Here is a 13,492-nt window from a genome sequence, read left to right on the forward strand (position 1 = left end):
TACCTCTTGAAACAGTTGAACATTAACCATTTCATTTTGGTTGAGTGACTCTGTGTATTCCTTCCATCTTCTCTTGATGCTTTCTGCATCATTTAATAATTTGCCCAGAGACTCTTTCAGTAACAAAAGTTGAGGCTTGAATTTTGTCTTCAGTTCCCCCAGCTTGAAAAATGCTGAGCATGTTCTTCCTTTTTGGTTTTCTGACTCCAGATCTTTGCACATTTTATTGTAATATTTGGCTTTATCTTCTCGAGCTAATCTTTGAAATTTTCTGTTCAGCTCTTGGACCTCCTCATTTCTTCCATTTGCTTTAGCAAGAGATTGATGATTTCTGCATTCTCTTGGGTCACCTCTCTTTGAAATGGGCACAGATACCTGCCCTACTTACTGGAAGAGATCCATATTAGTGCCCATTCCAAAGAGAGGTGACCCAACGGAATGTGAAAATCATCAGCCACTATCATTAATATCACATGCAAGGAAAATTTTGCTGAAGATAATTCAAAATGGCCCGCAACAGTACATTGACAGGAAACTGCTAGAGGCTCAAGCTGGATTCAGATGAGGATGTGGAATGAGGGATGTATTATTGTTTGTATCAGGTAGATCTTGGCTGAAAACAGAGAATGACAGAAAGATGTTTGCCTGAGCTTTAGTGACTATGCAAAGGCTTCCAACTGTGTAGATCACAACAAGCTATGGACAGCATTTCAGAGAATAAATATTCCGGAACACTTCATTGTGCTCATGAGGAATCTGTACATAGACTAAGAGGCTGTTGTTTGAACAGAACAAGGGGGCACTGAATGTTTTAAAATCAGGAAAGGTGTACACCAGGGTTGTAGTCTTTCACCATACTTGTTCAATCTGTATGTTGAACAAATAATCTGAGAAGCTGGATTATATGAAGTAGAACATGCCATCAGGATTGGAGGATTATTCATTAACAATCTGCAATATACAGATGATACGACCTTGCTTGCTGAATGTGAAGAGAACTTAAAATACTCACTGATGAAGATCAAAGACCACAGCCTTCAGTATTGGTTGCACCTCACTAAAAGAAAACAAAAATTCTAACAACTGGACCAATAAGTAACAGCATGAAAAATGGAGAAAAGATTGAAACGGTTAGACATCATTTTGCTCAGTTCCACTTCCAACACTCATGGAAGCAGCAGTCAAGAAATCAAATGACATATTGCATTAGGCAAATACACTGCATAAGACCTCTGTGTTCAAGAGCAGAGATGTCAATTTAAGGACTAAGGTGTCCTTGACCCAAGCCATGAGCAGTGTATAAGAAATTGATGCATTTGAGTTATGGTATTGGAGATGAATCTTAGAAATACCATGGACTGCTTGAAGAACAAACAAATCTGTGTTGCAAGAAGTACAGCCAGGATGCACCTTAGAAGCCAGGATGGTGAGACTTCACCCTCACACATAATATAAGGAGGGATCAGTCTCTGGAGAAGGATATCATGCTTGGTAAAGTGGCAGGTCATCGAAAAAGAGGACAACCCCTAACAAGATGGACTGGCACAGTGGCAGCAGTAAAATGGACTCAAGTTTAACAACAATTGTGAGGGTGGCACGGGACCGGGCAGTGTTTCCTTCTGTTATGCATAGAATTCCTATGAGTGGGAACTGACTTGATAGGACCAAATGACAACAGCAACAGTCATTCTAGAGGATTTCTTCAAGCCCATTTTATTTTCTGTCTTGTTGATTATTTCGCTACCTGCTGAGTTCTCACTCTTATCACATATTCATGGCAATCTCATGGGCTTTCAGAGTAAGCCACCCAAATAGAGAATAAACATGTGAGGGAGACAAGACGAAAATGAAGCTGACTATGATTGTAACTAGGTCAAATCTATTAATATGTGATATTTATGTCTTGGCATGGTTGAAACTGCAAATCCTTTTGCATAACATTTCCTCTTGCTTTGATAGAAATTTCTCACTTAAAATACTTCAAAATCATCATTTTCATTTTTATCACCCCTGAAAATCTCATTTTTACATGGAGCACCGTTTTATCATGTTGAGATAGCTGTCACTGAATGACATCACTGCACAGAGTGTAAAACTCTTTCTATAGTCAATTTCACTGTCTGTGATGTGGGGGCTTAGAGGACAGAGCTAATGTGGAAGAAGTCAGGGGTTCAGTCTGAAGGCTGTTTACCCAGTCCTCTGTTTCCTAGCCACAGACTGTACCCCAACACCAACTGGAATACTCTTGGGAACAAGAGAAACCAGGGGAGAGAGGAGATGGATGGCTCAGTGTAAACCCATCCCCATGACTAGAGAGACAGGTCAGAATCAACACCAGGTCCATTGCCCTCTAGTGGAATCTGACTCGTTCCCATGTTACAGACTAGATCTGCTCCAGAGGATTTTCTTGGCTGTTGTCTTCTACAGAAGCTTCTGGGTGGATTTGAACTGCCAACGTTTGAGTGGTTGAGTGAATATTGTGTTTCCAACCAGAAAGAACCTAAGTGCTCTTTTCATTTTGCTTTCTAATCATTTTTTAAAAATGTTTTATTGTGAATCATGTGATAGTTTACCTGGGAGAACATTAGCTTTACATTCATCCTATCGTTTGTCATTTCATTGCCATGGTTACAATCCCCTCCATGCATCATCAACCAACCAAAGGGTATAACCCTGGTCATCAGCACACAGCCCTTCTCCATCTCTGGGTGTCTAGAGTCCCAAGCCATTCCATCTCTCCGCATCATCGTCTCTGCCTCAGTCTCTGGTGTCACTGTTTCTCTGGGTAGGGTCCCGCACTCTGCTCTTCTCCCTTGATGGTCCCAGGTACCTCCACTCCTGGACTGCAAAGTCAACCACTTCCCTCCTTTGCTACAAAACGTCTACCTTTACATTTCCAACCTTCACAGACAATCCTGATAGCAATTATTCACTATTGTACCACATAAGTGCTATCCCCATCTCCTTTACCCTGCCCAGACAGATTGGATACTACTCAGTGGAGATTCTGCCTTCCTTAGCTTGAACCGGCAACTTTGAGGTTCAAACCGACTTTGAGGTCCAGCGCATTAACCTACAGTGCCACACTAGGACTCCATTGTTGGCAAGTAGAGATGCCTTTATTCCATGCCTCTACCTTAAAAAGTGGGTTTTCCTGTTTTCTGGTGTGGTGCTGTAGATTAATGCACTGGACTGCAACATGGGTTTGAACGACAAAGTCAGCAGTTTAAACTCACCAACTGCGTCTCAGAAACCCTATGCTGGGTTGCTATGGGTTGGAACCGACTCAATAGCACTTAACAACAACAAAGTGCCCCCCCAAACAAAACAAACCTGTTGCCATCAAATTGATTCCAAATCATGGCAACCCCATGTGTGTCAAAGAAACACTGTGTGTGTTACATAGGGTTTCATAGCTGTGACCTTTTGGAAGCAGCTTGCCAGGCCTTTCTTTGGAGGCATCGCTGGGTTAAATAAAAGGCTGGCTGATTAATCCACTTAGTGATGCCTTGCATCACCCAGGGCCCTCCTTAGTCACCAGGAGGATGGGATCAATCTTCAGGCTTGTCTTCTTCCTTGGTTATTCCTGTGTTTGGCTAGCAATTCCATTGAAATGATCTTAAATTTCTTGGAAAATTAATCTGATTTGGAGTGTGGTTAAACCCAGACTTTCTCATGGGCTCAAAGATGTTTCCGCATATTCATGAGGACAGGGGAGTGACTCATGCTCTAAATGGGAACAGTGAAGTGAACTGTGGATCATTTTGGTGCTGGAAATATTGATCTTGGTGCTCATTTCACATGATATTCATCCACCTGATTGTTTATCTAGAGATGCCAGCAAAGACAGGATTCAATGATGAAACTGTGGCAAGTGATCGTTCATATACCAGGCAGGGTTAAAATTCTGCTCTCGCATTCTCAAAAAATCAATTTCCATTTATTTGTACACAAAAAAACAGAGGACAGATTTTTGAACCCAAATTGGCACCTAAATGAATGCACCCAATGAATGCTTGCATTTGGCCAACATTTCTAACCACCATCTGGAAGGGGCAAAGTGGATAATTTTCAAAGCTGTGTTTACTATGAATAAATTTGAGAAAATGTATTTCAGCCCAATATATGCTTAATAATAACATATTGGATTAGACAAATTTAAGATTACTGTTAGGAATGGTTGTGACAGATTTGCCAGCTTCAACCATGGTTTCTCCAAAGTTACAAAGATAGAGTTATGCTGTTGGGTGAGAGGAGAAAGCCACAGATTTCCTTTGAATAGCAGATTCAGCTGGACTTTTGTGTGCCTGCTCACCCTTCTGGTACCGTCTTACTAAATAACTTACTTTTTTTTCTTTTTCAAAAAACTTTTTATTGTGATTTAAGTGGTTTACAGAGCAGATCATCAGTTTTACATTCAGCAAATCATCTACTTTGCTTCATTATATCTACCATGCACCAACAGTTAACAGCAATTTACCTCTATTCACTCCAACCACTGCATTCTTCCCTGTGTCTCCCACCACCCCCATCTTTCCTCTGCCAACCTCCCTCCAGTTGTATATTGCCTGCCCCATCATGCATGTCAACACGTGTCTACCCTCTAGTACATGTATAATAATAATAATAATAATAATAAACCATACACGGATACATAATTGTTTAAACAACCACAGAACATATTCTGGAAGCCAGTCTCCTGGCTACCAGCACACAGCCTTTCTCTTTCCATGAGTCCTCAGCTGCTCAGTCTCTCTATGCCATCACCTCCGTCTCCATCTCTGGTGTCACTGCTTCTCTGGTTAGGGTCCCAAGTTCAGCTCATGCTCTTCTCTCTTTTATGGTCCTAGGATCCTCTGTTCCTGGAATGCAAGATTAACTACTCCCCCTTGTGTTATAAAACCTCTACCTTTATAGTTGTGACCTTTTGCAATTAGGTATGATAACTACTCACTATTGAATCAATGAACCCCATCCCCATCTCTTTTCACCTGACCCATCTAGACAAGCAGAAAACTATTCAGTGGAGAATATACCTTCCACCCCCCCCACCCCTGCACGCTCTGAAACTAAACTCCCTCCTGAAAACTTGTAAGCCTTTTTAGCCACCCCCATCCCCTCATTTTAGGTAGCCAATGTCTATGTTGCCCATCCTTATCAACCCTGTGTACAGAGCCGATAGGTTTGATCCTTGATGTGAAGACTCCCACTTGCTCAATTGGTAGTTTGAGCTACTACATACATAAGTATAGGTCAAGTTCATCAAATTGTAGCAATTTATACTTGCTTCCTTTATCAAAATTTTTTTATCTTCCTGTAATCGAGTTCTGATCATCCAGTCATCAAAGCTAGGTCAAATGGGTACTATCTGCAAGTTTGGGGGTTCTTGTGTATCTCCCTTCACTTCATATCAGCTGGATGCTTCACTCTCAGCTATAGCCCTCCGTGGCTGTGTCCTTGTCCATGGGCTTGGGAGTCCCCAAGTCTCACTACACTTCAGACCAACCAGCCCTTCCTCTTCTCTCTCTCATCTCAAGGTCGACGGGAATTTATGGAATGTGGTCAAACTCTGCCCATATCTTCATTGCTGCCTTTCCCCCAGTTCCGCTCACCAGTAGACCAACGTGGTCACCAGCAAGCTTATATGACTGCTCGTGTGTTCCCACTGAGTTTCAGTTTTGGAGGGGGCTTTGTCCTGAAGGGACTTGATTACTTGCCTTGATGGCCTCCCAGCGAACAAATTGCTTGTTCTTGTAGTAGCCAGTCAGACTGCCATTTCTGTTTTTCATTTTTTTCCTGCTGGCCTTTCTTTCAAGAAGTATCTTCTGTTCCCCTAGCCACTGCGGGCTGGTCTGTATGTCCTTCCAAGTGGTAATGTCCCACCTCAGAAAGTTCTGGAAGGGGTTCAGAATTCCACCTAAGGTTCTATACACTACAAAGGGTCTACAAGAAGCCTATTTCACTGGACAAGTTCTAGAATTCCTTTTAGATATGCCAATCAGTTATAGGCTAAAGATGAGCTTACAAGTTTTAGGTAATCCTGTCTCCCAGTATTCCTTTCTATCCCACTCAAGTGTCTATTTTGCAGTAGTAGGCAAGGGAAACAAATATCTATAAGACAGTCAAGCATCTTACCATTATTTTCCTTCTTTTACCCATTCAAGCTATGCCTTGATCCCTGTATCCCAGAGTCCTGTTGTTCCAAGGTTGAACATATATCACTATTTACTTCTGTCCCACTTAACCCATGCAAACCTACCTAAATGTTTCCCTATCTACCTTGTTCTTTCATTCCCCTCCCCCTTCTTATGTATTGCCCTCCCCAACACCCAAACTATGATGTGTCTGTCTGCTGCTACCCTGTGCTCTACCGTCCCCTCCCTCCCACCCCTGGTAACCAACAAAGAATTTTTTTCTTCTTCTTAGTATGGGTACCTTTTCTTAAGCATTTACAATAATGGTCTTATGCAATATTTGTCCTCTTGTGACTAATTCACTCAGCATAATGCTCTTAAGGTTCATCAGTGTTATACGGTGGCTTGCAGCTTCCTTGTTATTCTTCAAGGTAGCATATGATATTCCATTGTATGTATGTACCACAGTTTGTTTATCCATTCTTCAATTGATGGGCACTTAGGCTATCTCCATCTTTTTGCTATTGTGAATAGTGCTTCTATGAACATTGGTGTGCATGTATCTACCTGTGTTATGGCTCGTATTTCTTGTGGATATATACCAAATAGAGGAATTGCTGGATCATGAGGTGTTTCTATTCCCAACTTTCTGAGGAAGTGCCATACTGTTTTCCAGAGTGGTTGGATCATTTTGCAATCCCATCACCATGTTCCTACATTGCTTTCCACATCCTCACCAGCATTTATTGTCCTCTGCTTTTCTAAACTTCACTGTTATTGCTTGTTTGTGAGATGATATTTCATTGTAGTTTTGATTTGCATCCTCTAATGAATAATCACCATGACTATTTCTCCCTATGTTTGTTAGCTGTTCGAATGTTGAAGAACTTTTCATTACAACTCAATTATTTCTCCTAACACTTGTCTATCAATTGTCATTCTGTGGTAGCTTGTGTGTTACTGTGATGCTGGAAGCTATGCCACTGGTATTTCAAATACCAGCAGGGTCACCCATCGTAGACAGGTTTCAGTGGAGCTTCCGGACTAAGACAGACTGGGAAGAAAGGCCTACCAATTGTCTTCTAAACATTAACCAATGAAAACTTCATGAATCACAACAGAACATTCTCCTACTTGATTGCTCTAGACAGACTATCAGTAAAGACCGGTCGCTAGAAAGGGACATCTGGCTTGGTAAAGTGGAGGGCCAGCAAGGACAAGGGAGGCCTTTAATGAGGTGGATTCATATATTGGCCACAGTAGTAGACTCAAATGATAGTGAGGATATTGCAGGACAGGGCAAGATGTCGTTCACCACGAGTCCACAGTAACCAGCAACAGACATTTCTTGAACGCGTTTGATGTGCCACATACTAGACTACTCTTCTTTCACATTGACAGAGCACTTTTTTGGTGTTTTTTTTTTTAAGTTTTTATTGTGGGATGAGTGATAGTTTACATGGGAGAACATCAGCTTTACACCATCGTTTCATTGCAATGATTACAATCTCCTTCGTGCATTCAACAATATTTGCTTCCATTCCCTTTGTTTGTTTGTTTGTTTTTTGGGAGGGAGGATGTACACAGAAACACTCAGGAATATACAATCATTTAAACAACCAAAGAGCACATTCTGAAACCTGCCTCCTGGCCTCCAGCACCCAGTCCCTCTCTTTCCATGAGTCTCAGCTGCTCCCTCTTTCCATGTCTGCATCTCTGCCTCCATCTTGACAGAGTACTTTTATGTGCATTTCCTCATCAAGTTCCCATAGCAGCTTGGCAAAATAAGCATCAGAAGCCACATCATTATCCCCCATGAGGGGAGGGAAGTACAGAGAGCATCAAATGAAGACCCACTATTTTGTGAGGACGCCCTGCAGGCAGATCCCTCAGAATGCCTCACACCCAGGGATGGATGACTCAAAAAGCAAGGTCAGCATGTGCATCTACAGAGCAGCACCACCAGTTGTCCAAAGATCCATAGATACAGACAAGACAGAATGAAAAGTGCCTCAGTGCAGGGGAAAGCAGAGAACTACATGAAATGGATGCCAGCTCCAGTGAAGAAGCATATGTTGACCAGAAGTAAACTTTACACAGGCTTCTGAAGGTGACCATGCCCAAGGTCATGTAAGCTATGAGGTCCCTACCATTTCAACACCTTGGTTGACATCTCCCTCTATGGTCTTCTTTCTTGTAAAAGAAACTGCTTATTCTCAACAGCTCTCTTGGAAGTACAGTATTTCTAATAAGCAAAAGGTAGGTTATTGAGTTTCACTCTTGCAACATTTGCCCAGTATGCAACTGGATCCAATGTGAGTGGTTACTTGGCAAGGATGGATTATATTAATTGCTAACAGATCCCTGATTATATTAATAGATAACAGGTGTCTAATACATCCAAGTCTGCTTAACCAGAAACTCTAGCCTGGAGGACCAGTAATGCTCTTTGTGCTGAGACAAACATAAGGGTGAGCTCTTGCTCATGTAAACCACCAATGGGAACGCCAGTCCCAGATGATGCGCTAAAGTGAAGGAACTCAAATCAGTCAGTCAATGCAATGAATATCATCAAGTTACTTTTTAACAGTATAGCATCTACATACACAATTATGTCCTAAATTTTGTAAACAATATTTGGGACTTTAACTTTAAAATATGTTTAGCATACACAGAGACATATTCTAGCCTACCATAAATATAGTACTATAGACATGTGGGGCAATATAGAATAAGTGCTGGATTGCTAGCCACGAGGTTCAAACCTAAAAGCCACTCCTCAGAAATACTATACAGGGTCACTACAGGTTGGAACCAACTTGATGGCAATTAACTATATATATATATACACACACATACCTGTACACATATATGTGTGTGTGTATATGTACATGGATATGCACATATATACTGGCACTATGGGTTAATGCATTGGACTGCAACGTCGGTTTGAGTCAAGTTTGGCAATTCAAGCTCACCAGCTACTTCTTGGAAACCCTATACTCATAGGGTCATTTGAGTCAGAACTGACTCAACAGCACTTAACAACAACAATATATATACACATATATATGTATGTAACACATATTCCAGTCAAATGCACAAATAAAGGCACCACAGATTATCAGAAGTTTGGGCCCTCACGCATTGGACTGCAAACACTTCAACCACTCCACTGGAGAAAGGTGAGGCTTTCTGTTTCTACAAAGATTTAAAGCCTCGGAAACCCTGTAGAAGGTTGCTATGAGTCAGAAGCGATTCCACAGCCCTTGACAACAATGACAAGGACATTTATATGTCTTAATCCTGTCCCGTCCTGTCTGTATTCACTGCAAGAAGCAGTGGGATTTTCCAAGGCACTCTGGGTAATCTTGAGCTACCAACCTTTCAGTTAGCGGCTGAGTGCATACACAGGGACTCCAACTATAAGATGTTGTTGTTGTAGTTAAGTGCGTGGAATCGTTTCTGACTCGTAGTGACCCAGTATAGGGTTTCTGAAGAACGACTGGTGAATTTGAATCACTGGCCTTAGGTTTCAAACTGACCGTGCAGTCCTGTGCTTATCCTACAACACCATACCAGAAAACCAAGCCTATAAACTCTCATTCCCTTCTTACAGGGGAAGAAATTAAGGTGAAGAGGAGTTAAGTGACTTGTTCAGGGTCACACAGAGGTCAGCCTGATGCCAGAGCCCACTCTCTCAAATCCTTCACTATCCTGTTTCCAGAAATTCCCATAATTTACAACCAGGATCCTGCTGTTGCGCATGAAACTTCATTTTATCGTAACAATGCTAGAAGGTCCACCATGTATTGAGAATTCATATTCTCCTAAACAATTTACAATTTTTTTTGAACTCTCATAAACACCCTGTTAATGAGGCACTTTCCATTTTATGGACAAGCAATCCAGGGTTCAGAGAGATTAGGCACTATCTCTTCATGGTAGATTTCAAGTCCTTCAAGATGGAAAAGATTGGCAAACGTGCTTTTTTGGGTAGTCCAAGGCTGTCCACTACTCAAAAGGTAGAATGTTGTCTTTTTGTGCTCTCAAACTCACAGGACAATAGGGGGTCAGAGAATGAGCTTCTAAGATCTAATTTCAATTTTGAATCTTTACCACGTCTAGCCCTATCAGCCTGGACAAATTTACTCCTCTCAGGGAATTTGGTTCTCCATTTGTGCGGTAGACAGAACTCTGACCTTGCAAATTCACCCTGAGGCTGTACCAGGAAGGTACATGCAAAGGCTCTAGCCCAGTGCCTCCCTCTTCTTTGCTTTGCCTTTCTCTCCTCAGCAGGCAGCTTTCCATTTCAGCTTTGATTCCACAAGTCTTGGTTCCTAATTTAAAAAAAACACACACAACTTTTTATTGTGAATTGGGTGAAGATTTACAGGGCAGATCAATTTACTATTCAACAATTCATTCAACATTTTGTTTCACCTCATTGATTGTAATTGTCACATTCTAGCATCACTTATTCCACTTCCTCTCTGGGCTTCTGGTTTCTATTTCCCCTTTCCTAATAGCGTAGTGGTTACGAATCGGGCTGCAACCCACAAGGTCAGCAGTTTGAAACTACCAGCTGGTCTGCGGGAGAAAGATGAGGCTATCTGCTCCCGTAAGGATTTACAGCCTCGGAAACCCTGTACAGGGTCGCTATGAGTCAGAACTGACTCCATTGCACATAACAACAACAACAACAACACTTCTGAACTTTGTGTTTGAATAAATGCATCCCTTTTGATCTCAAAGGGTTGAGCATTCTAAGGTATGTGTACCTTGGCTAGTGTTGGCGGAAAATTGAGGCACAGGGTTGAGTTCATTTGCAGACCTGAAGGGGGACTAATCGCTGGGCTCCACCAATCTCTATCCCACCAAAAAGCTATTTTATGATCTTGAGTTCTGTTCTGCATTTATCTCCCACTCTAGCCAAGATCTTCTAATGTGATCCCTTTTAGAACAGGTTACACAATATATTCCTAATGTCAGAATTCAAGAGAGATTTTGAAGCCATGAAGACGTGTGGAATCAATGAACATCGGTCTCCACAACCTTGAGAACAGAAGCTCTAGATGGTTCCTAATTTGTTATTGGTGTGAAGTGCCGTGGAGTAGGTTCCGACTCACAGGAACCTTATATAGGGTTTCCAAGGAGCAGCTGGTGAATTTGAACTGCCAACTTTGAGGTTCAAACTGACCTCGCAATCCAATGCTTATCCTACACTAAACTACCAACTGCTCAAGTACCACTACTAAAATTTACCTTAAATTTTGACATTGGAAATATATAATAAAAGCCAGCAAAAGGCAGAACCTGTATACGACAGAAACCTGTCAGAGAAGAAAGCCTCAAATATTTCCCCTTATTAACTGAGAGCAACAGAAAAGTAGGAAGACTGCACCCTGACAGGCAGAGAACTTGCAGGATGCAGAGAAACAAGGCAGTCCCATCAGGTTTTCATCCTCACAGTTTTCACTGTAGAATTTTCTCCTGTAGAATTTAGGATGAATTGGAGAAATTAAACTGGAGCAATTTTTTACATAATTTCTACCCCTCTGAAAAATGCAAGCATTCTGTTCTCTGTGTGTTCACATGGAAATGCTAACCTCTCAAAGAATAAACATTAAAGAACATTCAAAAATGTGACTTTTTTTCTTACCTTATATTTTAAGTAATAGGTGTCCAAGGGGGAAAAGCCAAAAGCTACCAAGTTACAAAGTAAAGAATACGCAGAGCTTTAAAATGCTCATAGAAAAAAATGGAATGAAAAGAGAAAGCGCCCCCATACATTTTACATTTCCCTTCCCCCACTGCCAACAAATCCTTCAGTCACCCTTCTAAGAAATAACCACTGTAATTATTTTGTATATTTCCAGAGGTATTCTGCTCAAACAAGCATATCTGTATATTTTTATTTCCCTGCTTTTTTTCACACTCATGATAGAATTTCTCCACACTATTCTGAACCTTGCTTTTATCATTTAACAATGTCTTCGGTGATCTTTCCATTTCACTATGAATAGCTTTCCTTCATTATTTTTAATGGCTGTGCAGTATCCAAGGATATCGATAGCCCATAATTTATGTAAACAGTCCCAAGTTGTTTACGGTCTGCTGCTATTAGAAATAATTCTGCAGACATTATCTTCATACATACATAATTGCTCACACGCACGTAGAGTCACGAACAAATGGTTATTACTGGAATCATGGGTCAAACTGTATGTTCATTTACAATTTTGATAAATATTGCCAAAATTGTGCTTCAAAAAGGGTGTGCTGTCTAATTGCCACAAACCGTGAAGAGGAGTGCCTCATTCTTTACATCCAGGACTAACATATTTTCATCCTTTGCAATCTTTCTTGGAAAATGGTATCTTGTTTTAGTTTTCCTTTGCATCTCTTTATCTATTAGTGAATTGGTTAGCTTTCTACTTTTTCATATTTTTAAACTTCATTTGCATTTATTTTTTCATATATACGCTCTTTGCCCATTTTTCTCAATGATTATTAAATTTATTTTTACTTGTGTGTAGAAAATCTATATACTAGAGAGTCAGGTTATTTGCCCTATATGTTGAAAAATATTAGATCAGTCACTTATCTTTTGACTTTGTTCATGGTATTCATAGTATTTGGACAATTCTAAATGTTCATTTATTCAATTGCTTCTGTCTTTTACTTGATAACTCTTTTGGAGTGGGTGTCATGCTTATAAAACATTTCTTTTTTCTGGGAATATAAAAAAAATAATTTTTCCCTATTTCATTTTGTTACTTTGTAGTTGTTAAGTGCCATTGAGTTGGTTCTGACTCATAGCGATCCTGTATGTGGTTTCCAAGGAGTAGCTGGTGGGTTTGAACTACCGACCTTGTGGTTAGTGGGCCAGTGCTGATCCTACAGCTCCACACCAGGACTCTTTTATTACTTTAATGATTTCATACTTTTAAAAATTAATATTTTTTTCCACCTGAGATTATATTTGCATAAGAAATGAGATCGGTATCAAACCTTAGTTTCATTTTCAAATGACTACCCAGTTGGCCCAATATCATTTATTGAGTAATTTGACTCTTCCTATTAAATCCTACCACCACTGGTCTGTCAAGTTTGTCGTACTGTGGTGCCTTGTGAGTTGCTGTGATTCTGAAAGCTATGCCACAGGTAGTTTAAATACCAGCAGGGTCACCCAGGGTGGACAGGTTTCAGATGAGCTTCCAGACAAAGACAGACTAGGAAGAAGGAGTGATGAACTACTTCCAAATATTTAGTCATTGAAAACCTTATGAATAGCAGAGAAACACTGTCAGATACAGTGCCAGAAAATAAGCCCCTCAGGTTGGAAGGCACTCAAA

The sequence above is a fragment of the Chrysochloris asiatica genome, unplaced genomic scaffold (assembly GCF_000296735.1).
Source record: "Chrysochloris asiatica unplaced genomic scaffold, ChrAsi1.0 scaffold00308, whole genome shotgun sequence".
Taxonomy (NCBI): Eukaryota; Metazoa; Chordata; class Mammalia; order Afrosoricida; family Chrysochloridae; genus Chrysochloris; species Chrysochloris asiatica.